The following is a 27547-nucleotide window of genomic DNA, read 5'->3' on the forward strand; positions in this document are numbered from 1 at the left end:
GAAAGGAAAAGAAAATCATACGCATTTCATAGGGGGTTTGTGAAAATTAAATGGGCTAATAAATGTTAAAAAATCTAATTCTATGCTTTATACAGAGTGGGCACTGCAAAGAAATCCCCAAGCTCTATTTATCTTTTTTCCATGAAATTTCAGGTGGGTTATAAGCTATCACCTTAGGTGCTCAGCATCTTTTCTCAATACCCTCTTACAAAGCATCCACATGGGCCCACTTTTTGCAATACTCAACCTAAGACAGAGCGATAAGCCACCAGCAGATGAGCATTGAGAATTAACCCTGGGTATACCAATATTTATGGAGTTGGACTATACCAGTTCATATCAATGTATATTAAGTGGGAGAATTTGGTACATATAAGAAAAAAATAATAAACTTCTGGCACATTTGATTTCAAGTGTGATGCCAATAAGGTCTGGAAAAGTGCTATTAATTTTATAACAATTCTATTTTTAAGGAAATTGTAAGTTAGCATTAATCACATCTCTTTCTCTATTAACTTATAAAGTTCCTAATACCTCTATTTGTCATGGTTCAGAAAATTCCAATGATTTAAACAAGTTTATTTATGCCTACTTTGCAGATGAAATTTGAGAATAACTTAAATAGATCCTCCAGAATTGTTAAATAAATTCATGGCAGGATTAGGAAAATTCTAGAATAATTATCTCCTAAGGCAGAGCAAGCCCCAAGTCCAATACCAAGCCATGGATAATGCTACCTTCACTGTCTCTCCCACATCTTCTAAATGTTTCTACTTCCAAATGCATAAAGATCGCTTAGTGAAATGAGCACAAACCACCTCCAAACAGCAAGTTAACCCAGGTCATGGTTTCATTTGTTAAGAGCTGAGAATTGCTTGCCAATCCCAAGAGCATACTTCATGGGTTCAGAAATATCATATCCCCAAGCTTTCTTAAATTCCTGTTCTTCTGTACAGAGCATCCTAGAAAAATCACCCACTTTACAATCAGTTGTTGGTAATAACTGAGGAATGGACATGGAAAGTCAGAGACTTGAAGGAAAACAGATGTTTCCAGAGGTTTTTTTTCCACTAATACAAAAAAAAAAAAAAAAAAAAAAAACAAGAAAAAACAGAAAAACTTCCCCTGCTTAAGTACATTTTCTCCAAAAATAAAAGTGAAAAAAATCTGCATTTCTTCTGTAAATGGATTTAAAAGCACCAAGTATCAAAACTACCACAAAAGTAATTACACTAGACCAGACCAGAAAGTTGGCATTTTTTATCGACTCATCTGCAACTATTCCAGAAATTTGGAAGCACAGGACTGGTTTCTATCATTGGAGCTTGGAAAGTGGGGAAAAAAAAAAAAAAAAAAAAAAAGCTAAAAGAATTTTGGAAATACACTACTGAGGAGAAATCTAAAATTTTGCTCGATAATTAAGATTTTAAGAATTCTTTGGAAATGTTCTAACTTTTGGAAATGAAATCAAAAATTAGAATTACAATTTTTAATAAACCAATGGCCATTTAAAGACTGAGGGTCATACCCTTAACTTTAAAATTAGCCAACAAGAGGTCAATGGAAGTTGTTTTCCTGTTTGTATTACCTCGCCCAAATTGTCTTTGATGCTTGGTCACTTCTTTTAACTGACCAGTGTATTCCCAGTAAAAGAACTCGAGCTACCTCACATTCCTTTTGGACTGAGAGCTGTATTTCAAATGCCAAATCACTAATAAAGTACCAGCCACAGAAGTGTTTTGTCAATTAAAAAGTTAATACGGAAGTTTTACCAGTTCTTAAAACTAGTTTATATGACCAAGACTTTATTTAAGGAATACCTAGTATACAGAAACCAATTCATTTGTAAGTAAGGGGTTTTTATAGGGTCTACAGAGAAACATGCAGTTCTTTCATTCAGGAAGGATATAGTACACCCAGACGTTATTTATTGTTTTTCTTCTTTATCCTTGGTAAAGCCAGCTTGATTCTCAAATTAGTTTGTGTTCATGATCAAGTATCTTTTATTCCTATAAAATACCTGAGCATTCCTTTATCCAGCCTTTTCATTCCCTTGATGTAACCAATTCAAATTAAGCACCGTAAGCAGAGTAATATTCCTAAAACACTGCTTGGACTACATTACCTGCCATAGCATTTACAATGTTGCCTCCTAGATCACAAGCAGAATTCTCCTCCTGGGTTTCAAAGTATTCCACCAAAATCCCAGTAGCAGTTTTCCACTACTATCCAGATGCCAATAACTCTGCACTGGAGCCTCACGCCCCCAAAATACCCAATATCCCTTCCCTTTTCTCAAGACTATACTTTCTTGGTGCCCATCCCCTTTTAGCTGGTCCCATTCCTGTTCACTTTACTGATATTTTATCTCTACGAGTCATGGAATATTTCCTACAAAAACCGGGTTGCAAGGAATATAACTTCATCGAACATTCAGGAAATAACAAGTACATTTCAAACTCATGCTGAATCTATCACCAACTACTCTTCGTCAACATTTTGATGTAATATTCTTGAGAAACTTTATTTTGTTATGGTACGTACTTTAAAAGTGATATCCTACTGTTCATAGCATCTCACCAGCTCTATTTTCATTAGTGACTACATTACAGACATTCTAATATCTTTTCACACCTCATCCCTCTATTATTCGTCTGAAGCTGTGCGTCGCTCAGCACCTAACAGAGTTGTACCTTGCTGCACTCAACACAGTGTGACATGCACACAGGCACACAGGGCAACACACAATCAGTAATGTATTGCAACTTTTGCCTACTTACAATGATTGGAATAAAAATAAATTCGCTGATGCTTAGTGACTTTTCAGTCAAATTTTATATAACATTTTGTTTCGCATAAGAAAAACAAGTTGTCACATAAATGTATCTAGTATGTTTATATTACAGAAGTATAAATGCACAAGCATTTGTTAAGGTAAATTGAGTCAGAAAAGATTCTAAAAAGGTAGAAGGTTCCAGAGAGATACGTTTCTGTAAAGCAGATACTGATAATATCTTTAAAATGATCCTTATAACAAACAAAAAGAAGTGGGAGCAAGACGATAAAGCAACAGTATTGATACATGGAAAAAATTTTTGAAAAACTCATGTGTCTCAAACCTGAATAATGAATGGATCCGTGTAAAGCATATGGGAATTTCTTCTGGAAATGAAGCTGCATCTGTGGATTCATGGTCTCTGATTTAGAGATTAAGAAACTGATTTTAAAATGCTGGTTTACAAAGCTGGAACTCGACAGAAGCATCTGGCATGCTCTTGCCACTAGCTTTTGGTGGAGCAACAATTATGCACATTGTGATTAAGTTACCTTAAGCCTGATAGAACTGTAGGATTCTAGCTCAACTGGAGAATGGAAGTAACCTCTCCATTGCACAGGGCACCAGGCGATGACAAAACAAATCGTATTTTCAAGGGTGACCCCAAGAAGTACCCTAATTTAAACTGAAGATGAACATAGGCAAGTAGTAATTACATTCCTATGAATAAATAATATAAATTTTCTTACTTTTTTTGTTTTTTACTCCTCTGCTTTCATTTACCAATTTCCTCAAACTCTTCAGTCACTCTCTGACCCCTAGTATTTGTCTATTTAAATCACAAGGAAACCCTTGTTTGGGGGGCAGGGGTGAAGAATGTAGATTCATTCAAGAAATAGTTTATTACGAATTTGTAGACATTCACACTCTTTGCTTTCCCTTAGGTTTCCACTTTGACATTACTAGATAATATAAAATGCTAATATAATAGTTTAAGAAAGCTGCATATATAGCAAAGTCAATGAAATTACTCCCAAAGTTATGTCATAATAATTAATACAAAATAGTTTAATAGGGTTCTCAGTCACTACAGAAGTTATGAAATGGATTCTCAATAGTCCTGGTCATCCAGGTTTTCGCCTATGTCCTCTTCTAGGAGTTTTATAGTTTACATTTGGTTCTGTGACCCATTTTGAGTTAATCTTTGTAAGGTACAAGGTCCTTGTCTACATTTTCTTGCATGTGGATGTCCACTTGTTCTAGCACCATTTGTGGAAGACACTTCTTTTGCCCTATTGTTTTACCTTTGTCCCTTTGTCAAAGACCAATTGACTATACTTATGGGGTCTATTTCTGGGCCCTCTATTGTGCTCATCTATTCATTTTTTTCATCAGTACCACATTGTCTTGATGACTATAGCTTTATAGGAAGTCTCAATTCAAGCAGTGTCAGTGTTCTAATTCTCTTTTAATATTGTGTTGGCTATTCTGGGTCTTTTCGATCTCATACAAATCTTAGAATCAGATTATTGATAGCGACATAATAACTCTTTAGAGTTTTGATTGGGGTTATATTGAATCTATGGATCAAGTTAAGAAGGACTTACCTCTTGGAAATATTGAATCTTTCTTTCCTGGACCATGAAATATCTATCACTTAGTTCTTTGATTTCATTCATTAGGGTTTTATAGTGTTCTCCAAAGAGATCTTATACATTTTTTTTTTTTTTTAATTTTTATTTATTTATGATAGTCACAGAGAGAGAGAGAGAGAGGCAGAGACATAGGCAGAGGGAGAAGCAGGCTCCATGCACCGGGAGCCTGATGTGGGATTCGATCCCGGGTCTCCAGGATCGCGCCCTGGGCCAAAGGCAGGCGCCAAACCGCTGCGCCACCCAGGGATCCCTTTAATTAGATTTATACTTCATTTCATTTTCATAGTATTTCATTATTCATGGTATTTCATAGTATTTTCATATTTCAAGTATTTCATTTTCTGGTTGCTAATATAAATGGTATTTTGTTCTTAATCTCAAATTCCACTACATATTGCTACATATACAGGAAAGCAATGGACTTTTACACCTTCACCTGTATCCTGCAACCTACTATGGTCACTTACTAGTTCCAGAAGCTGATTCTTTCAGATTTCCTACTTAGGCAATCATGTCATCTGTGAGCAGTTTTCTCTTGTCCTTCCCAATTTACTTACCTTTTTTCCTTGTCCTGTCTTATTGCATTAGCTAAGGCTTCCTATGCAATGTTGAAATGGAGTGTTAAGAGGGGACATTCTTGCCCTCTTCCTCATCTAGGTGAGGAAAGCTTTGAGTTTCTTGCCATCAAGTATGATGTTAGTTGTAGGTTTTTTGCAGATGTTCTTTATCAAATTTAGGAAATTATTCCTTTATTCCTAGTTTACAATAGGTTACTTTTTAAGCATTTTTTTAAGTTATCAGAGTCTTCACAAGCAATCAACTTGAATTTGCAAAATACTAAGATGATCCACCAAAACCTTTTATTTATACAAATCATGAAGCCAAGGGAATTTTAGGTCACTTCTGAAAATGATAGTCATATAATATGTTTTCATTTATATTCAGTGCAACTACATTTTTCTGAAGTCTTCAAATTATATAAAATAACATCAAAGTACCTATACACTGATTTTTCATCAGAATTTTGGAATGTTACACATGTGCTTCATTGAAGAAAACAGTGACCCCTGATGAAAATATTCTTCTCATTCAGTCAGCAAATATTCATTGGATGTTCACTTTGTTTCAGAAACTGCTATCCCTAAGTCAGATGTTTAGTCAATCTTCCAAAATCTTTAACTGCTGTAAAATACACATAAGATTTACCATTTTAGTCATTTCTAAATGTACACAGGTCAAGAGTGCCAAGGATATTCACACTATTGTGCAAGGAATCTCCAAAGTTTTTTCATCTTGCAGGACGGGAACTTTACATTTATTAAACAACGACTTCCTATATCCCCTTCTCCCAACCCCCAGCATCCAACTTTTACCCTGTTTCTACAGATTCAACTGTTCTAGATACATTATATAAGTAGAATCATACAATATTTGTCTCCCTGTGACTGGCTATGTTGCACTTAGCATAATACCCTCCAGTTTCATCCATCTTGTAGTACATGTCAGAGTTTCCTTCCTTTGTAAGTCTGAATAATATTCCATTGTAGCTAAATTCCATATTTTGTGTATCCCTTAATCTGTCAATGGATACTTTGCTTGCTTCTACCTGGTGGCTGTTGTGAATAATGCTGCTATAAGCATTGGTGTACATATTTCTTTTGAGAGGTTGCTTCCAGTTCCTATTTATTTATTTATTGAGAGAAAGAGTACAAGCATGGGGGGCAGGTGTGTGTGTGTGTGTGTGTGTGTGTGTGTGTGTATGCAGTGGGAAGGCCAGGGTGGAGAGAGAGATAATGTTGACCAGGTTCCATGCCCAGAGCGGAGCCCCACATAGGGCTTAATCTCACAACCCTGAGATCATGACCTGAGCCAAAATCAAGAGTCAGATGCTTAACCGGCTGAGCTACCCAGGCACCCTGCAATTCCTTTTGACATATATCCAGAAGTGGAATTTCTGGATCAAACAGTAATTGTATTTTTAACTTTTTGAGGAATTGTCATACTATTTTCCAGTGGTTTCACCATTGTACATTCCCACCAACAGTACACAAGGTTTGAATTTCTCCACATCCTAATACCTGTTATTTTGTTGAGAGTAGCCATCCATATAGTGTGAGGTAATATTTCATTGTTATAGTAATTTGCATCTTTCGAAGGATCAGTGATGTTGGACATCTCATGTGCTTGTTGGCAATTTGTAAATCATTTTTTGGAGAAATATTTCTCTAAGTCCTTTAGCCATTTTTAATTTGGGCTATTTTGTTAAGTTGTAGAACTTATATATTCTGGATATTAACTGCTTATCAGCTGCATTATTTGTAAATAATTTCTCCCAGTTGGATGTGTTATGGACTAAAGTATGTCCTCCCAAAAGTCACATGTTGCAATCCTAACTTGTAGGTCCTCATAATGTGACCATATTTAGATATATGACAGGTGTCATTTTAGAAGAGGAGATCTGGACACAGATGAAAGACATTTGAAGTCACAGAGAGGAGGCAGCCATATGAAGCTACAGGGAGGGGCCATAGAAGACATCAAACCTGTAAACACCTTGATCTTGGACTTCTAGCCCATAAGATTATGAAAAAATAGATTTCCATTGTTTAAGTGATCCGGTCAATGGTACTTTGTTACAGCAGCCCCAGCAAACTAACACACTATAGGTTCCCTGTTCACTCTTTACTCTGTCATTGGTGTCCTTTGAGGCACAGATTGCAAAAATAATTTTGCATTAAGCATATAGGATTAACTTATAGTACATTATTTGGAAAGTATACCATGTTCATTATTTCTTTTGAATAAGAGGTCTCCATAATTAGGCATACCTAATTTTGATTCCTAGTTTTGCCATATATAATCAATGTGGTCTTGGGCAAGTTTTTTTAACCAAAGTGCCTCAGATTCTCAATTTAAAAAATGGGAATAAGCTTTTCTTCATAACCACTGTGGACATTAAAATAATGCATGTGTCATTGACATGAATTTCATTCCATTTATTTAGTACTGCAAAAAAAATATTTTTCTATATGATTTTATCTTTTGAGGCAATATGTGTCTGATGACAAAAATAAAGGTTGGCCAACTATGGAGGAATTCAGTCATGGCAGACTTCAATTTCAACTAAGTAACATCTTAGATGTGAGGAATTTACATAACATCTTGGCATTGGGAGAGGTCACCTGTTCCCAGATATTGACATCTGTTCACACTGAAACCTCTGAATTACTATGTTTTTCAATCCTTGGACATGGTCAACCAAACACACTGACATGTGCCAAATGCCTGTCTTCCTGGTATTCTCCGGTTGCTAGTCAGTGTGATTTACATCTTCTTTGACTTTGACCCTGCAGGACCTTATTTCCAGCCAACCTTATCCTTTTTTTTGTTTGTTTTTTTGTTTTTTTTGGAATTTTGAGAAACACAGAGATGATGAATTTGATGAAACACAGAGGAAATGAATTTTATCAAGCCTTTTTTGTCTCAATGAGTTATGTTGCCATTTTCAAACTTATTACTGCAACAGAGAGGTACAAGTCAGGAAAACTCACATTATGCTTGTTCACTTTCTTGAAACTTTAGCTTCATCTCTGCTTCCAATTTTCTCACTCAAGGCTAAGCCTAATCTGGACATGAGGTGAGGGGCATGAGTGGTTCTTATATAGATACACTCAAGGTGCGTTTCTCTTCTTTTTTTTTTTTTAATTTATTATTTAACAGAAAGAGAGTGTGTGTGCATGCATGCACAAGTGGAAGGAGGGGGCAGAGGGAGAGAGGGAATCTCCACACTTAGTGTGTGGAGTCTGACATGGGGCTTGATCTCAGGATCCTGAGATCATGACCTAAGCCAAAATCGAATCAGAGGCTTAACCAACTGAGTCACCCAGGTGCCCCAATGTGCATTTCCTCCATCTTCAATTTATCTTCCTTTTTGTAGCCCATGGAATCTCAATTATGATCTCAGTGATCAGAGGAAAAAAAAAAAAAAAAACAGCTACAACCTAGCTCTTCCTGTAGGTTGTTTATTGTTTAGGTGGGGAACCTTGGCTCTTACTATTCAACAAATACATATTAAACCTCACTACTAGGTATTTACCCAAAGAACACAAAAATGCTGATTTGAAAGGATATACACATCGACAATAGCCAAACTTTGGAGGAGTGGGGGGGGGGGGAGTGGGGGATGGGTTAATCACGTGATGAGTACCAAGGCGGGCACTGTGATGAGCACCAGGTGTTGTAAGTGATGAATCACTAATTCTACTTTCTACTCCTGAAAATAATTTCACACTGTATGTTAACCTAGTTGGAATTTAAATAACAACTTGGAGGAAAAAAAAAAACTCAAGAAAAGTTTTTTCCTCAATGACATGTGGTTTACCTTAAAGTTCAAAAGTCTATTTTAAAACAACAAAAACTCTTCAGATTGCTTGTATTACTACTGTAAGAACCCTACCCCAAGGGCAATAAGTATAGATCACCGCACACGCCCTGCTTCTTGAATTTGAGAAGTGGGTGGGGAAAGGAGACAGGGAGCTGGAAATGCCAGAAGCCAGTAACACATTTGTCTTTATAATTTTATTCAACCACACGTGTCAAGTACTCACAATGGTGCCAACTGGACAAAAGGCACTGATTTGTTTTAAATCTCTAGGAGATTAGCAGCAGAGTGTGCCTTATCCAGTTTACCCGGACCCTGAAGCAAAAAGCTTAACTTCATGGCAAACCGTCTCAGGCAACTGGAAGAGACACAACTAAGACACGGGTTCCCTGATACATTCCTGTTTTCTTTCCAGAATGTGATGTGACCTCAGGCCGTTGGATAAGAGAGATCACTTGTTCTTCATATGAGCCAAGGCAGTCGTTCATAAACCTACTTTTAAATGAAAATTCAACAGGGCTAAGATACAAATATCACTTTAAGGTATTTTGTTATAGGCTTTTCCCTAATACTCTATCAATTTTTAAGTGTATTTCTCTGCCATTGAAAAATGAACGCACAAGACCATGAAAGCTCAGTGTTTAGGTGTTTAGGTAGGCTATGGAGGAGTAATGCTTTGGGAACCTTTTTGCTCTTTTATACCCAGCTTTTTTTTTTTTAAGATTTTATTTATTTATTCATGAGAGACACAGAGAGAGAGGCAGAGACACAGGCAGAGGGAGAAGCAGGCTCCCTGCAGGGAGCCCAGTTTGAGACTCGATTCCAGGACCCTGGGATCAGGACCTGAGCCAAAGGCAGACGCTCAACTACTGAGCCACCCAGGTGCCCTTTGCACACATTTTATACATATTTCTATGTAACTCCATCTGCTTAGGAAACAGGACCTGAACAAGATCTAAGTTTGGTAAGTGTGTGACAGTGAAAGAGAAAGTATGCACTCATGAATGCCCCCAAATTAAGTTTCAGTTTAAGGAATAAAATAGAGAAACTGCAATAATACTGTTTGCTAGACAAAATTGGGGCCAAGTTTTAGGCATTTTATTAGCTCAGTAGAGTTTTCTGAAAACACCTTTAAAGGGCTCCCCACCAAAATATAATAAATGAGAATGATAACTAGATTTTCCGCAGACTCATCTCAATTTTTATAGAAAAGAAAGGAAGGGATCCCTGTGTGGCTTGGTGGTTTGGCGTCTGCCTTCGGCCCAGGGCGTGATCCTGGAGACCCGGGATCAAGTCCCACATCGGGCTCCCTGCATGGAGCCTGCTTCTCCCTCTGCCTGTGTCTCTGCCTCTGTCTCCGTGTGTCTCTCATGAATAAATAAATTAAATCTTAAAAAAAAAAAAAAGAGAGAGAGAGAGAGAGAGAGGAATATGCAGTTCAATTTAGGCAAAGTAGGTGGCAAAAAATTTCAAATTTCCAACTACTCATAAATGTGATCAGTGTATATAATATACAATTAATTTGCCTAAGGAAGGACAAAAAAAAAAAATGTCAGTGATGGAAAAAAAAAAGAAAGAGAGAATTTAATGATGAATTTTTGCCTAAGAAAACCCACCCAACTCATCTTTTTTTCTTTTCTTTGCTGTTACTAGAATGAGTTCTTATTCTGTCAAAAAAAGAAAAAAAAAAAAAAGGAAAAACCCTCAAGGTACTAAATATTTTCTTTTGTGTTTAATATAACATCATGGATAAGCACTCCATACACATACAAATTAATAATTGTTTTATTTTAGCTCTGGTTACATTAAAATTTCCAGTAATAAAAGATATTCTGAGATTACCAGTTTGAGAGCATCCATGAGCAAGTATTATCTTGAATCCTGAGAAAATAATGTATCAGACATGTCAAATATTCCATAACAGCTTGGGAAACCACAACATTACATTTTATACAAAACCACCTTTTAAAGAAAGGCTTCAAATGAACTTTGGAAACATGCTGATGATTCAGGAAGAAATGGGTCTTGTTAAACCCCAGTGGATTTGCCAAATATATGAGCAGCCATTTTGTTCTGTTTCATCTCATGTGGCTTTGCTCAATTTTTTAGAGGAACAAAAAATTAGAACTTTGGACTTCTTTTATATGTAATAGTGATTTTAGGTATATGTAGTGTGACTATTGAGATTTCAATTTGTTTTGGAGACAGTTCAAACAAATTTGAAATTTTTAATTTTTCTTTCTTTGTTGGCCAAAGGTACTATAGCTGTGAATGCAACTTTGGGAAGAGAAGAGGGCAACTGGCTTTCTTGCCTTCTTGAGGAGGCCTGAACTGGCCCCAGCACCCAATAGGTAGCTCACAAAATTGCTAGAAGTGGAAATCCAGTATTGACTCTAAGCCTCCAACACCGTGATGCCTCAGAACAGACGTATGAGTTACACAGCTACAATCACTGCCACCAAACTTCAGATACTTTGAGTTTACTCTCAAATGAAATGAGTTTGCTGCCTCCCTCCAATGTGCCAATGTCAAATTTATATCAGAATCATGACTATATAACGTTTACCCTGAAAGCCAAATGCCTCTCTCCCAAACCCTATCCTTATTCCCACAAGCAAAATGGAGTGTGTATGAACCTGTTTGCTTAAGATCTTCAGTTCCTCTGTAAAGTCTCATGCAGGTCATGCCTGTGATTGTGCTAATAAGTTTGAGAAAGAAAAAAACTTAAGACTAGAACTACCTTATGATCTGACAATCACACTACTGGATATTTATGCAAAAATATACAAAAGCACTAATTCAAAGGGATATATGCACCCCTCTGTTTATTGCAGCATTATTCACAATAGCCAAACTATGGAAGTGGCCCAAGTGTCCATCCATAGATGAATGGATAAAAATGACATGATATATATAGGGGTGTGTGTGTGTGTGTGTGTGTGTGTGTGTATGTGTGTATGACGGAATATTATTCAGCTACAAAATGGAATGAAATCTTGCCATCTGCAACAGTATGAATGGAGCTAGAGTATAATGCTAACTGAAATAAAAAAAAAAAAGAGAGAGAGAGAGGAATATACCAGAGAAGAAAAATACCATATGACTTCACTCATGTGGAATTTAAGAAACTAAGCAAGCAAAGAGAGAAAAAGAGAGAGAGAGAGAGAGAAACAAACCAAGAAACAGAGCCTTCATTACAAAGAACAAATTAGTGGTTACTGGGGGGTTTGGGATGGGGAGATAGAGGATGGAGATTAAAGCGTGCACTCACAATAATGAGCACCAAGTAATGTACAGAATTGTTGAGTCACTATATTGTACACCTGAAATTAATATAACACTGCATGTTAACTCTACTAGAATTTAAAAAAAAAAATAAAAAATAGAAAAAAGAACTTTGAGAAAGTTTTCTGTTTTCTATTTGAGGAAGCAAGACAGTGGGCAAATTCCCTTAAGTTAGCAAAAGTACTTAAATTGAGCTGGGTAGCCAGAAAATGTGACGAATAACAATAATTGGCTAATTATAGTGTGTTTTTAACTTATTTATTTTTGAATTCACGTGCAATTGTAAAAAATAACACAAACATATCCTATGTACCCTTCACCAGTTTTCTCTAAAAGTATACACTACATCACAACCAGGATACTGATCCTGATACAGTGGGGATACAGAACATTTCCATCACCATAAGGATTCCTCATTTTACCCTACTTCCCTATGGTTCCTGTCATCCCCCCTTTCCCTCGTCCATACATAACCCCTGGCAATGACTAATCCATTCTTCATTTTTCTGATTTGCCATTTTAAGAAAGTTAGCTACATAGAATCATTTAGCATATAACCTGTCAGGACTGGCTTTTTCCATTCTGGATCATTCTTTAGAGACACATACAAGTTTTCGAGCATTATTGGTTCAATCCTTTTCATTGCTCAGGGGTCTTCCATGGTGTGAATGTACTATGGTGCGTTTAACCACCTAGTCACTGAAGGACATCTGGGCCACTTCCACTTTTGGACTATTAGAGCAAAACCGCAATGAACATTGCTGTACAGGGTTTTGGTGTGAACATAAGTTTTCATTTCTCTGAGGTAAGTGCTCTGAAGTCCAATAGCTAGGTTGTATGTAGTTCACATATTTTGTGTTTAAAGGAGATGCCAAATTGTTTTCCAGAATGGCTGTCCTATTTTACATTCCACACAACAGTGTATAAGTGATTCAGTCTCTCTATATCTTTTCTAGTATTTGGTGTTGTCATATTTTTTTCGTCTAAGCCATTCTGATAGGTGGGTAGTGTCACTTCATTGTAATGGCAAATGATATGAACATCTTTGCAAGTACTTCTTTGCCATTCATGTCTATTTGTCAGTGTCTTCATGTGTTTTGCCCATTTTCTAATGGAATTGATTGTGATTTTTTTTCTGTTGAGGGTCCTTTATATACTGTAGATAGGAATCCTTTGTCAGATATATGGTTTGCAGATATTTACTATCTTTGGCTTCTCTTTCAATTCTCTTCATGTTGCTTTCATGGAGCAATTTTGATGAAGTTAAATTTATTAAATTTGCCTTGTATGGATTTCATTTTGGGTTCCAAAGTTAAGAATTCTTTGCCTAGCCTTAGATCCCAAAGATTTTATCCCCTTTTATTTCTAAAAGTTTTATAATTTTATCTTTTCCACTTAGTCCTTATTTTGAATTGATTTTTCCATAGGTGTGAAGTTTAGATAATCATTCTTTTGTCTATGAATTGTCCAATTGCTCCACCACCATTTATTGACAATTCTTTTCCTCTTCTCTTGAACTACTTTTGTATCTTTGTCAGAAGTCAGTTGGCTTATTAGTCTAGGTCTATTTCTGGTATCTCTATTCTGTTCCATTGTTCTGTGTATCTGGGGTTCCACCAATAAACAGTCTTGATTACTATAACTTCATAATATGCCTTGAAATTGGGTAGCATTGTTCCATCTAGTTTATTCTTTATAGCTTTTTCTATATTTAAAATGTTTTCAACTATTTCAACTATTATTTGCTCAAGTTCTTTTCAGTACCCCTCCCCTTTCTTCTGTCCTTCCAAAACTTCTAAGACACAAATGTTAGCTATTTTCTTATAGTTTCTAGAATCTCTTACACTCTGTTCATGTTTTTTTAACACCATTTTCTGTTTTTTTTTTCAGATTTGATAATTTCTCATGTTCTGTCTTCTAGTTCACTGATTCCTACTCCCTATTGTCTCTATTCTGCTCTTAATCCCACCTACTGAACTTTAAATTTCATTTTTTATGTTGTTTAATTCTACAACTTCCATTTGGTTCTTCTTCATATCTCCTATTTGCTGATACTTTGTACTTTGTGCTGAAGCTCTCTCTTTTTTAAAAATGTCAAGTATGCTCATACTTGTTCAGTGAAGCATTTTTACAGTAGCTGTGCTAAGTATTAGACTATTCTAACATTTCTACCATCTCAATATTGGTATGTACTGGTTGTCTTTTTTTAAATGAAATTTTAATTTTCCCAGATCTTGTTGTGACAAGTGATTTTCAGTCAAAAGCTGAACAATTTGTGTATTCTGTTATGCGACTTGGGATCTTATTTAAACCTTGTGTGTTACCTTGTTTCCTCTGATGTAGCTTCAGCGGGCAAAGTGGGGACTATTACCTTGTTACTGCCAGATTGGACTATTGGACTAGAAATCCAGGCTCTCCACTTGGCATCTTTTGGCAATAGGGCCCATGGTGGGGATGGGAGGGTGCAGGTATTCCTTGTTATTCCTCTAGGTCTCTATTGATAGCACCCTGAATGAAAGAAGTAGAAATTCCTTCCTTACTGCTCCCCATTTTCCTCCCATTTACATTATGGAATGATGACTCATTGCCCCTGGGCTGGGTTCACTGAGATCACCTCTGCAGGCAGTAGGAGTTAATGCTCAGAGATAGGATCAGAAGCTATGGATCCTCCATCAAAGCCACAGATACTGTCGAGAGGGTATGCCTCATTATCACCTGGCAGAAATAAAAGTCGCAGCTCCTAACTTGGCCTTCTCCGACACCACTCCAGCAGGTGGTTTGGGGGATCTCATTACAGTCTGAGGAGAGTGGTGGGGTACACTACCCCCTCTACCTTTATTGGCCAGAGTTGGAGGGGGACCGCAACTTTTTCTGTGATAAAGGTTTTTTGCTAGGTGGTCCCTTTCCTGGTCCTTTGACTAGAGAGAAGAGGCTTTCATTGAGGTGTTACTGCTGTTTTGTCTGTACCTGTTAGTGGCTCTAGATTGCCAACTTTTTCATCTCCAGGCCTGGGATATAGGAGGCTAAACAAAAACCCAAGGAAGACACTCCTGTGTTAATCCTTGGGCCCCAAGGTTTCTAGTTAGTCTTCCCTCTTTTCTCTACCTTTCCAAGTTTGTTTTGTGTATATGGGCTGTGATTTTTAGTTGTCCTTAAAGAGAAAAATAGGGAGAAGATCTACTTATTTCCAGAGGTGAAATCCTATGGTGTGGTTTTTAAGTGGTGCTGTTTCAAAGGCATAAGCAGAAAACTTCACATTATTAGTGATTTTATAACACAGTCTAAGCCTCAACTTTAAACTACTATTGAAAAATTTACATGAGAAAACACAATTGAAAATACTAGCACATAGTATTCTTGTGATCAAAAGCATGCTAAACATATGTAGTAATTCGATATGTTACTGTATTTCCAAGTACCTAAAATTTACTTGAAGAGCAGAACACTGTGGGCAGACTACTCCAAAATAATGATTCTCTCTCATCCTTTTTGATGGGAAAGGAGAAAGTCATATGATATGAGGAAACCTTCTGCATCACCCACCTGAACTGAATGACTTTTCCCACAGTTTTTTTAGTTTGTGATTATCATTATAATCAGACTCTGTCAACCCAGTTATTAAGGTAAAGGTCATCTGGAGAACTGTCCTTAGGGAATGAAAATGCTGAGCTGTGCACTGAGACTCAAACAAATACTTGTATTTCAGATGAGAAAACAACTTTCCATGTATTTTTACTTGGGAAGTTATCACATCATAAAATCACATTTTAAGTTATCACATATCTTTTCACTTCTTCCAAGTGGTGAAAAGAGCAATTCATTGTATAGGCTCTGGAATTTAGTATATGAAGTCTGAAAAGGGGTGGTCTAAAGGTAACATTTTGTGCCATTAGTACTTGAGGCCAAGACTCTGAATAAAAAACTCACTATAGAGTCAATCATATGGTTGTTTCTAATTATCTTGATTTTAATTTTACTTAAGCATAGTCCCTTGGTATAGAATACACTATAAATAAAAACACAGCAATACGTTAAAGAGCAAACTAAGAACAGAAATGGGAAAGGATAGTATCAAAGGAGCTCAAGCATTTTCTAAAAATATGACTTAGAATCTAACTTGGTCAAGATTGTGTATGCTTTCAAGTACATAGTTTCAACAAGAAACAGGATGTTCTCATGCTTTTTTGTTGCTTGCAGTCACAAATCTAATTGTAAGAAAAATTCCACTCTGAAGACATTTTATATTAATTGATTTGTACCTTTTTATAGTATATTGATATTTCAAGGTTATTCACAGAGGTGACAAATGCTTAGAAATAAATTTAATCAAGTTGGTAAAAGACCTGTACCCTCAAAACTTTAAAACACTGACCAAAGAAACTAAAGAAGACATAAATGAATGAAAACATATCCTGTGTTCATTGATTGGAAGAATTGTTAAAATATCCATACCACGCAGTGCGGACGCGGGCAGCAGTGTCAGAAATGTATAATAAACCACCGTGGTCCCGCCAAAAAAAAAAAAATATATATATATATATCCATACCACCCAAAACCATCTATAGATTCGATGCAATTTGGATCAAGATTATGATGTCACTTTTCATAGAAATAGAAAAAAAACCTTAAGTGTATATGGAACCACAAAAGAACGCAAGGCACCAAAATAATCTTGAGAAATAACAAAGCCAGAGGCCTCACACTTCCTGATTTCAAACTGTACTGCAAAGCTGCAGTAATGAAAACAAGACAACTGGCATAAAAACAAAGACCAATGGAACAGAATATAGAGCCCAGAAATAACCCCGTGTATATATGGCCAACTAATGCTCAATGGAGAAAAGATAGTTTCTTCAGTAAATGGTGTTTGGAAAACCAGACAGTCACATATAAAAGAGTGATACTGGGCCACTCTCTTTACATCATATAAATTATCTTGAGATAGACTGAAGGTTTAATGCAAGATCTGGAATTGTCAAACTCCTAGATGAAAACAGAAGGAATTAGCTCCTTGACACTGGTCTTGGCAATGAGTTTTTGGATATAACCCCAAAAGCACAAGCAACAAAACCAAAAATAAACATGCAGGACTGCATAGTCTAAACACTTTACACAAAGGAAACAATTCAGACAATGGAAAAGGAAAATATTTGTTATGGTGTATCTGATAAAAGGTTAATATTCAGAATATAAAAGAAACCCATACAACTCAGTAACAAAAACCAAATAATCTTATTTAAAAAATGGGTGAAGGACCTGAAGAGAGATTTTTTTCAAAGACAGAGAGCCAACTGGAGCACAAAAAAGATGCTCAACATCACTAATCATCAGGGATGTGCCGATCAAAACCACAATGTGGTATCATCTTACTCCTGATAAAAGGACTATTAGGAGGAGATAAACACTAGTGAGGATATGGAGAACAGGGAAACATTATACACTATTGCTGGGAATGTAAATTGGTAAACCACTATGGAAAACAGTATGGATGATTCTCAGAAAATTAAAAATAGAACTACCATATGATCCAGCAGTTCCACTTCTGTATTTATGTATGTGTGTGTGTGTATATATGTATATATATACATATATATGAATATATATATATACCCAAAAGGAATAAAATCATCTCAAAGAAATATCTGCACCTCAGTGTTCATTGCAGTATTTTTTATAATAGCTAAGACATGGAAACCGTGTAACTGTCCAATGATGGATCAGTGGATAAAGATATATACATACACAATGGGATATTGTTCAGTCATAGAAAAGAAGGAAACCTTGCATTTGCAACAACATGGATGAATCTTCAGGACATTAGTCTAAGTCAAACAAGTCAGACAGAGAAAGACAAATAGTACATGATCTCCAATGTGGAATCTAAAAATGAATTCACAGAAATCAAAGAGACTGGTGGTTGCTGGAGGTGGAAGACATGGGTGTAGGCCAACAAAGAGTACAAAATTCCAGCTGTAAAATAAGTTCTGGAGGTGTAATGTAGATCATAGTGACTTTATACTTGAATGTTGCTAAGAGACTGAGTCTTAAAAGTTTTTGCCATTAAAAAAAAAGAAAGAAAAGGAGAGGATGTGTTAACTTACTGTGAGAATAATTTCACAATATGTATATATCCATCATCTCATTGTACACATTAAATGATGTTATATATCAATTATATATCTCAGTAAAGCTAGGAAAAACTTGCTTCAAAAGATTTATATTTCTTGGATGACTCTCGCTCTTTCCAACTCTGTATCCAACCCCAGTATTCGTGCAGATTTAATACTCTGTCTTCTCAATTCCTTGAACTTGTCTACAACAAATGTTTATTACTAAATGAATAATGAATATCATACTCCATCCCATTCATCTTCTCACTCCCACTGTCGTATCCTTGGCTGTGTCATTAAACATGCCCATCGTCCTTAGATAATCTCAAGTTAATGTATCCTGCTCTGAGATCCTTCCAGTTTATTTCCTCCAGAATTCTGAATACAGTTTCAGCTCCTTATCCATTAACCCAGTCACCTTCTATCATGAAAGATTATGTCCATTCTGACCATTTAAATTTCCTAGTCCATAGTTTTAATCAATTGATACAAGTATGTCACAAAAGTGGAATTTTACAATTAGATTCATAACTACAAATAAGAAATAGTTATGATCAACCCCTTGTACCTCATTACATTCTCTTGATAAAATTCCACTCCTGCTTAACCCCAATGATCTGTTCTGCATCCTTACACAACAAGTACCTCTGCTTCCTAGACGACTACTTTTATACCTTCTCCTCCATCTTCAAACCTCTACAACTCCCAGCCTTCTGCTACCCATGCATTCATCAGCTTCTGTTTTCTTATATGGAACTTAATGCCTTTTAGGTCTTTGAACCTATTTAGATTTGCCTCAAGGGTTGAACTTCTTAGGCTGAACTTCTTAGGCTGCATGATTCCAGAAATTGTACTGTATTGTACTTAACTCATGCATTAGGTCAGGTTCTACAGAGTTTGAGGTGAAGATTTGTGGGAAGTTTATTGGAGAGTGCTCTCAGAATGGCAGCTATGAGGGAACGAGGGAAGCAGGACTGGTGTGTGATACTTTTGCAAGAAAAATTCAACCAACACCAAGGCAGCTGTGGAGCAGAAATGGTCCTACAGATTAAGGCAAGAGGGCTACATCCTATGACTCTCTACTGATCAGCTATTACCTGCAGAATGCCTCCAAGAAAGAAGTATACACGGGGCCAGGCAGCTTCCTTCAGCCAAGGCCAATTCCTGGGGAGGGACCCAATGTGAGTTATCAGCAGCCAACTCTGATTCCTGCAGCTTCTGGGGGAATGAATGTCAGTGTTCCAGCATCTGGGCCTTCCAGCACAGGCTCTACTCCAGCATGCTGTGGTCTAACCAAATTCATTTACTTCCTAGAGTAAGTTCACCCCATCTTTTTTTTTTTTTTTATCAGTCCTGCAGGATTCCACGTATTGCAGGTAATTTATTTATTATTATTATTTTTTAAATATTTTATTTATTTATTCATTTGACAGAGAGAGAGAGAGGTAGAGACACAGGCAGAGGGAGAAGCAGGTTCCATGCAGGGAGCTCGACGTGGGACTCGATCCCAGGTCTCCAGGGTCATGCCCTGGGCCAAAGGCAGGTGCTTAACCCCTGAGCCACCTGGGCTGCCCAGTTCACCCCATCTTGGAAGAGTTTATCCTGGAATCTGATTGGTCTTTGTTGGGGGAAAACCAACAGGGGAAGGTGAGTTGAACAAGCTTCAGCCCCTTTTACTGTATGTAGGGCCACTACAGACACCCCCTTACCCCATCTCATTCTGTACTACTCATTGTAGATTCTCTCACCCTGGACTGGCATCCACACTCAACTAGGTGGCTTATCTGGTAGGGTGTCCCAAATCTCATGCTTAGGGGAATTCTGCTTCTGAATTCCGTAACTTGCTTGGGTGGGAGTATAGCACTTCTCCATCTACAATCACAATCGGTCAAGGAAGTGACCATGAAAGGCGCCTAGGTGGTATAGCAGCAGCCTTAATTCGTCCCGGTGAACAGGCTCAAGTGCCTGGCCAGGCTGGTGACTCCTCTCTGTGCCTGCTTATCTCTGCCATGGAAGTGCAAAGGTCACCATACAACAGTCATAAACAATCTTATGAAAGCTTATACTTGGGCTTTCAATGACTTTGGGATGAGTGCAGCCAAGGAGATGCTTGGTCACACTTCTACTTAAACTGGAGATGAATATCGTTTCTCATTTTCTTTCTCCAGCCATCCATGGACCTCAAGAGCAGCCATCCAAGTCCACTGTTGTTACAATCACTCCTCACCCCTGTTTCAAACACCTGTGATACTGCCCTGCTCCAGCCACCAGTGCAGAGCCTTCCACCACATTCCATCACACCTCGCCAGCAGGCAGCCGCAGTAACTGCAGGTCTACACAGGCCTGATTCCATGAGTACTTCGCCTACCAACTGGATGGAGTAGTCCCTGCCCACATCCCGTTAGTGGTGGGTAATCAAGTTCCTAGGCTTGTATTGCAGTCTGATGCTTCCTGGCTCACCCTATCTCTTGAGAAGTGTGCCTTCAGTCAAGAGACTGTGTGCCTCTCTCATGTCCTCTCCATTTGGGAAGATCAAGTTAGTAGCTTGAAACCTTCTGAGATGGGAGTATTTATACCATGGAGGTTGACTAATGCTACAAATTAAGGTGTTCCCCACCCCACCCACCCACCCACCCAGAAAGCCAGTTGCTAAACATTTGCCAACCCACCACTGGTTTTGTCTTCAGTCCACTTCTGGCACCAACTCTTCTTCAGTTGGAGGCCTGAGAAAGACTTTGAAATGGAGATTTGTCTGCATGAAGTCTACTGGGGAACTGAAAGCAATGCCTGTGAGGCAGTGAAGAAGGAAGAAAGACTGGCCACCGGGGAAGTGAAAACATAACGCGGTCTTGTCAAAGGTCTCGGACAATCCCTGGAGTTCCAGAGTTGGGACTGTTCCCCAAAGTGACCCAGAATTGAAACAGCAAATCAGGCCTTTCTATGCCTCTCCTGACGAGTCCAAGATGCCAGCCATCCCCAGCTGCGTGTGTCACTTTGGGTGAGGCAGTTACTTCCTGGGGAGGAATTCAGCCGTGAACCCTAAGTGGCCAAAAAGAATTCCTGCAACACACCGGGGATTGAGTGTTTGGGCCCTAACAGTGGGCTGTGAACAACTGTGAGTTCCTTCTCTACCAGTAAATATTTATCTCACTGTCTTTCTTAGGTACATCATGTACTACACAAACCTACTTTTCCTATTATAAAATTCTCCAAAGAATTTTCTTATAGATAGTATTTGCATACCCTGGTATTTTAATAGGGAAATTCCTAAGAAATATGTTTTTTTTAAAGGATTTTATTTATTTATTCATGAGAGAGGCAGAGGCACAGGCAGAGGGAGAAGCAGGGGGGAGCCTGATGCAGGACTCGATCCCAGGACCCCTCACACCCTGAGCCAAAGGCAGACATTCAACTGCTGAGCCACCCAGGCATCCCAGAAATATGGTTTTTCAATGGGCTGGACTTACTGATGGTTTCATCAGCCAGCACTTCACTGACACTCGTTTTTAGTATTTGCAAATATGACAGATGAAAAATGTATTCAAGTTTAGTTAAACTGGCACTTGTTAATAATGCAATTGGACATATCACACATATCCAATGACTATATTTCTAAAACTGTCAACTGTCCTATTCTCATTTTTTTCACTGATTTTTTTTTACTTATTGAATTGAAAGAGCTTTTGAAAATATATATGTATTTATTTAAATTCAATTTGCCAACATATAGTATAACACCCAGTGCTCATCCCATCACATGCCCTCCTCAGTGACCGTCACCCAGTTTCCCCAACCCCCTGCCTGTCACCCAGTTACCCCATTCCCCTACTCTCCTCCACTTCCTCAACCCTTTGTTTCCCAGAATTGGGAGTCTCTCATGGCTTCTTTTCCTAATTTCCCCACTCAGCTTCCCTCCTTTCCCTTAGGGTTCCTTACACTATTTCTTATATTCTCCGTATGAGTGAAACCATACAATGATTGTCCTTCTCCGATTGACTTACTTTACTCAGCATAATACCCTCCAGTTCCATCCACGTTGAAGCAAATGGTGGGTATTTGTCATTTCTAATAGCTGAGTAATATTCCATTGTATACATAAACCACATCTTCTTTATCCATCATCTTTCGATGGACACCAACGCTTGTTTCACAGTTTGGCTATTGGGGACATTGTTGTTATAAACAATGGGGTGCAGGTATCCTGTGAAAGGGCTTTTAAAAATATAATTAGGGGGTGCCCAGGCCTCTCAGACAGTTAAGCATCTGCCTCCCACTCAGGTTGTGATCCTAGGCTCCCTGCTCATCAGGGAGCTGCTTCTCCCTCTTCCTCTGGTCCTGCTCATTCTCATTCTCATTCTCTTTCTCTTTCTCTCTCAAATAAATAAATAAAATCTTTAAAAATGTTTTTTAAATAATAAAAATACAATTAGAATTGTAGCCCCATTTATTGTTTCACATTTAGAATATTTTCTCCATTTTTAAATACATACATTTTTGGCTACTAAGAAGTTGTTTTACTACATAACCAACATTTGTGGTATTTTTTCTAATGGGTTCTCACCTTGTCATGACACTTGAAAATACATGCACGACTTTTGAGCATGTATAGTGATCAGTATATAGGAGACCTTCAACAAATATTATCAGTTGAGTGATATGGAAAAGGACTCTAAGAAAGAAGCAGGCTGAATTATGTAAAATTGGGCATAAAACTAAATCATGAAAGCAAAGATAATTGACGAAAGAAGTCTATAAACCTTCATCTTTAAAATGTCTGGTATCGTCTATATTAAAGATCATCCTGTGAGGGGCATCCTGGCTCATTAACTAGTTTTTTTGTTGTTATACTTTTTCTTTCTTTCTTTCTTTTTTAAGACTTTATTTATTCATGAGACACCAAGAGAGAGAAGCAGAGACACAGGCAGAGGAAGATGCAGGCTCCCTGTGAAGAACCTGATGCGGGACTCGATCCTGGGACTCTGGGGTCACGCCCAGAGCTGAAGGCAGACGCTCAACTGCTGAGCCACCCAGGGGTCCCTCCATTAAGTAGTTTTTAAGTATTAAATATTTCATTGCCATTAACTAGCATAGATTCATTTATAAATTATATTACCATCTATTTATTAAATTGAAATGAATTAGTGGATACTGTTTTGAATTAATGATTCCTTAAGATCAATCTCTTTGGGATTTTCCTCATTCTCTTAGCTTTTTATTATTTTCATTTCTCTCCATGTCTCAACCGCTATATATTCACTGAAGGCAAGAATTAGATCTTAATCAGTTTCTTACAGCTCCTGAGTAATTTAACCAAGTATCTTCTTGCTCATTACAATTATCACTGTTGATGAAGCTAAATTTTTTGTTATTGGTAAAATGTAGGCACCATTTTAAGCATCTTCGATTATAATTTATATAATCTTTATAATAACACTACAAAGTTCGTATGCTATTACTTATATTTATCATATGAAGAAACTGGAGAACAGAAAAGTGAAGTAATTTGCCAAAGGTCATATATTTGTGCGCTGGAGAAAACAGTCTGACCCAGGCGGTCTTACTCCTAACCTCACATTTGGAAGAAATTATATATTTAAATTATTCACGACAATAATATTGCATCACATATATTTAATAGGCCAAGAATGTGCATTGCTATATTGCAATGAGTACCTGTAGCATTTGATGTAATTGGACGAGGGCTTATTTTCACGATAAAATTAAAGTTTGACAACACTGGGTTTCAGGATATTTTAATTTACCTGTATTTTCTAAATATTCTAGAATATCCTTAACTAATGCAATAATAGAAAAAAGAATACGATAACATTTGGTTTGGAGTGAAAAAGGAGAAAAATGTCACATTCACTAACTGACCAAATCAGCTAATAGTCTGAATGGGAAAGGAGTGGTGAGACCCTTCTCCTAGCCCTATTCTCCTGTTGTTCCTCTCCTCAAAGAGCAGCTTAAAAGAGGGGCCCCTGGGTGGCTCAGTGGTTGAGCACCTGCCTTCAGCTGCGTGATCCCAGAGTCCCTGCATCCAGCCCCCTGCAGCGAGCCTGCTTCTCCCTCTGCCTGTCTCTGCCTCTCTCTGTGTCTGTGTCTCTCATGAATAAATAAATAAATAACATCTAAAAAAATAAAAATAAAAAAGAACTTAAAAGAACACATTTATTTGGATCACTCAACCTCATATTAATAATAGTTCCAACAACGTACTCATTTTATTTTTTTAATTAAAAAAAATTTTTTTTTAAGATTTTATTTATTTATTCATGAGAGACACAGAGAGAGGCAGAGACACAGGCAGAGGGAGAAGCAGGCTCCATGCAGGAAGCCCCATGTGGGACTCGATCCTGGGACCCCAGGGTCATGTCCTGGGCCGAAGGCAGGTGCTAAACTGCTGAGCCACCCGGGCTGCCCCAACATACTCATTTTAGCTAAATCCAATGAACCCTTGAGATAATTTATGTTTCTAATTTATATTATAAATTGTATTATAATTTATATCTAATTTTTTGCTGTTACTCTGATCACTTAAGCATAGGGCCAAGCCCCTGAAGTGAGGATGTCCCCAGGAGAGTTTAATGAGCTACTAGGACTGACGACACGGGGTCGGGGGACAAAGTGAGCATCACCTTGTCATTGACAAGAAAGGCCAACCTCACCAGCTGCTGAAGTCCGGCTCTGTATTTCTGGCCTGGAAGCAACAGAATTGTGCACACTCCGCGCGCTCAGGGAATCTTCCTCTGTTACAATTATTTTTGCTTTAAAGATCTTATTTATTTATTTATTTATTTATTTATTTATTTATTTATCTATCTATTTACTTATTTATTTATTTATGAGACACACAGAGAGAAGCAGAGACCCAGGCAGAGGGAGAGGCAGGCTCCATGCAGGGAGCCTGACGTGGGACTCGATCCCAGGACCCCGGGGTCAGGCCCTGAGCCGAAGGAAGACGCTCAACCGCTGAGCCACCCAGGCATCCCTGGGTCCTTCATTTAAAGTCTTCCTCTTCTCTGATCTATTTAAAGTAATATAAGTGAAATATGAAATTTATGAAATAGACATGGGAATAGGAAGAAGGAATTCAGCCTCAAGCCCACAGCATAGAAACCTGGCCTGAGTTCCACTCTGCGTGGCCTGCTCCACAGACTTCAGACTCGAGATTATCATTTCAATGCTGAGCTGAATTTGCAGCCTGGACTTGCCCGGTGGGTTTCAGACATGCCAGCCCCCACCATCATCATCGACCCCTGCACCAAGAGCTACATGGTTCCCCAGAAAGATGTGGGAGACAGACCTTGGGCTCTGAGGTACCACCCAGCAGCCCCAATGACCCAGCCCCGATGACCGTCTCCAGTGCTTGGGAAGCCAGCTCCCAGCACCACGCTGCCTGGCTCCCTAAGGTCTCACTGCTGGAATGCCCTGGAAGAGGAGCATCCTTGAACTGCACTCAGGCAGCCCCACATCCTTCCCGGGGCCACCGTTTTGTGTCTGCAGCAGGTCCAACCAGTGTGAGCAGAAAATACCCCCAGGACTGGGTTGTGGCAGCCGTGTTCCCTCCAGAGGGGACATCTGAGAGGGTGACCCTGCTGCACGGACCCTCCAAGGCCTTGTTCTGACTCACAACGACAGAACACAGAAGAGGGATTCCTGGGAGCAGACCTGGAGATACAGTTCCAGGCTGGTGACCAGCTGTGGGGAAGGACTGCTGTCACAAAGACGTCATCCCAGCATGGCCCTTGGAGCAGCCACAGGTGCTCTGCTGGTGTCCCCAGGTCCGGGACAAGTCCCAGGTATCTCTGGGTTTCCTGGTAGATCCTGGTATGTACTGCTATGGTTGTTTTTATAGGAAAGTGCTGAGCCACTTTAGCTGTCTATCACCTTAACCACTCGGCCACCTCGTCCCTCTGACCCGCTTTAAAGAGACAAAAAGAGCTAGCCAAAACATTCCTGCTTGAGCTGAAGAATATCACGAAGTGTTTGAGAACACTGGACTCATTTTACAAGCCTGTGGGACCCTCACTCCCAAGTCATGGGCACATCAGTCCTCTACAGTTACAAACTCTGGTGTTTGGCAGCACTGATAAAAATCCACACAGCTCTTCACCTGAGGACACAGTACACTTGCTGCCACCACCGCCTGTGCACAAAGCCCTGTTGCCACCGCCACCACCACCTGCATCCCCCCCAAGCTTCAAGGACAGGGTGCAGGGTCGCAGAAGCGGGCAGGTGCGGGGGCACAGAGAGACTTGGTCTGACCCCACCACTACCACCACCCACCACCCACCACCCCCAGGACCTCCAGACACTGCCCCCAGGTAGGCCAGCTGAGGAGGCCCCACCCCTCCTGGAGTCCTGGCCTGAAGACTGGCTCTCTGCCTCTGGGGCCAACAGTGGACCACCCCCCACCCCAAAATGTAGTGGCTAATTGGTGGGACTGAGTGGCCTACAGGGAGCCCAGGGACCAGGGAACCTACCCGAGCTAGAAAATCCTCAGTCCTCAAGACAGTGTTCAAGGCCCATCCAGGTCCACCAGGTACTGGGCCACCCCTACCCTCACCCCCACCCTCACCCTTATCCCCACCCCCAGCCTCACCCTCACATCCACCCCCACCCTCACTCTCATACCCATCCTCATCCCCACCCCCATCCTCATCCCCACTCTCACTGGGTCCACCCAGACCTGGCCTACCTACCTGCAGGTGAAGAGCTCTGCTGGTCCCCAGCTGTAGGACTAGTGCCAGGAACAGGCCACAGGCCATGACCTCTCGGTGACCTGCCTATTGGGTGGGAATTTGTGCCTTGTGAGCAGACGCATGCCACCCTCAGGGCCCAGGTATCCAGGCATCCAGGGCATCAGGATGCTGGGCTGCAACAGTACCACCTCCGGGCAGGACCCACCTGCCCCACCTGTGAGGTGTTCTAGCCTCCACTTGACTGGCACCCTCTTGTCCCAGCATCTGCCACTGAGAGTCACCCGCTTACCAAGTAAAAGAGATTAAAACAAAACAAAACAAAAAACCTCATGGGGAGGCTGCTGATGGCTCACCTTCATGAACAGGCATAGTCTCTGGAAGAGTCATAGATATTTTTCTAATTCCAAGTGACTAATGTAAAAAAAAAAAATCCTAAAGCATCTCAGAAGAATGTAGAACCACCTCAGAAAACTGTAGGGTAAAAAAAAAAAAAAAAAAAAAAAAAAAGAAAACTGCAGGGTTTGAGTGAAAACCCTTCAGGAAAGTCTAAAACTGCTTGTCTAAGAAATCTGCTTCTTGGAAGCCAAGAGTGTATGTCCACTTGGAGGACCAAAACAACGTGCCTGAAAATGTT

General features: G+C 39.0%; 1 long non-coding RNA gene across 1 annotated transcript in view; it reads left to right on the top strand.

The window, feature by feature from the left end:
• Positions 1 to 23286, top strand: part of LOC112651108 (uncharacterized) — a 38597-nt gene extending 15311 nt beyond the window's left edge. Inside the window, exons 6-10 of the long non-coding RNA XR_007402633.1 lie at positions 9228 to 9355; positions 19642 to 19855; positions 20377 to 20615; positions 20896 to 21323; positions 23084 to 23286. This is a non-coding gene — a long non-coding RNA (uncharacterized LOC112651108). The remainder of the gene's footprint in view (positions 1 to 9227; positions 9356 to 19641; positions 19856 to 20376; positions 20616 to 20895; positions 21324 to 23083) is intronic.
• Positions 23287 to 27547: the final 4261 nt, after the last annotated feature.

The sequence above is a fragment of the Canis lupus genome, chromosome 16, assembly GCF_003254725.2.
Source record: "Canis lupus dingo isolate Sandy chromosome 16, ASM325472v2, whole genome shotgun sequence".
Lineage (NCBI taxonomy): Eukaryota > Metazoa > Chordata > Mammalia > Carnivora > Canidae > Canis > Canis lupus.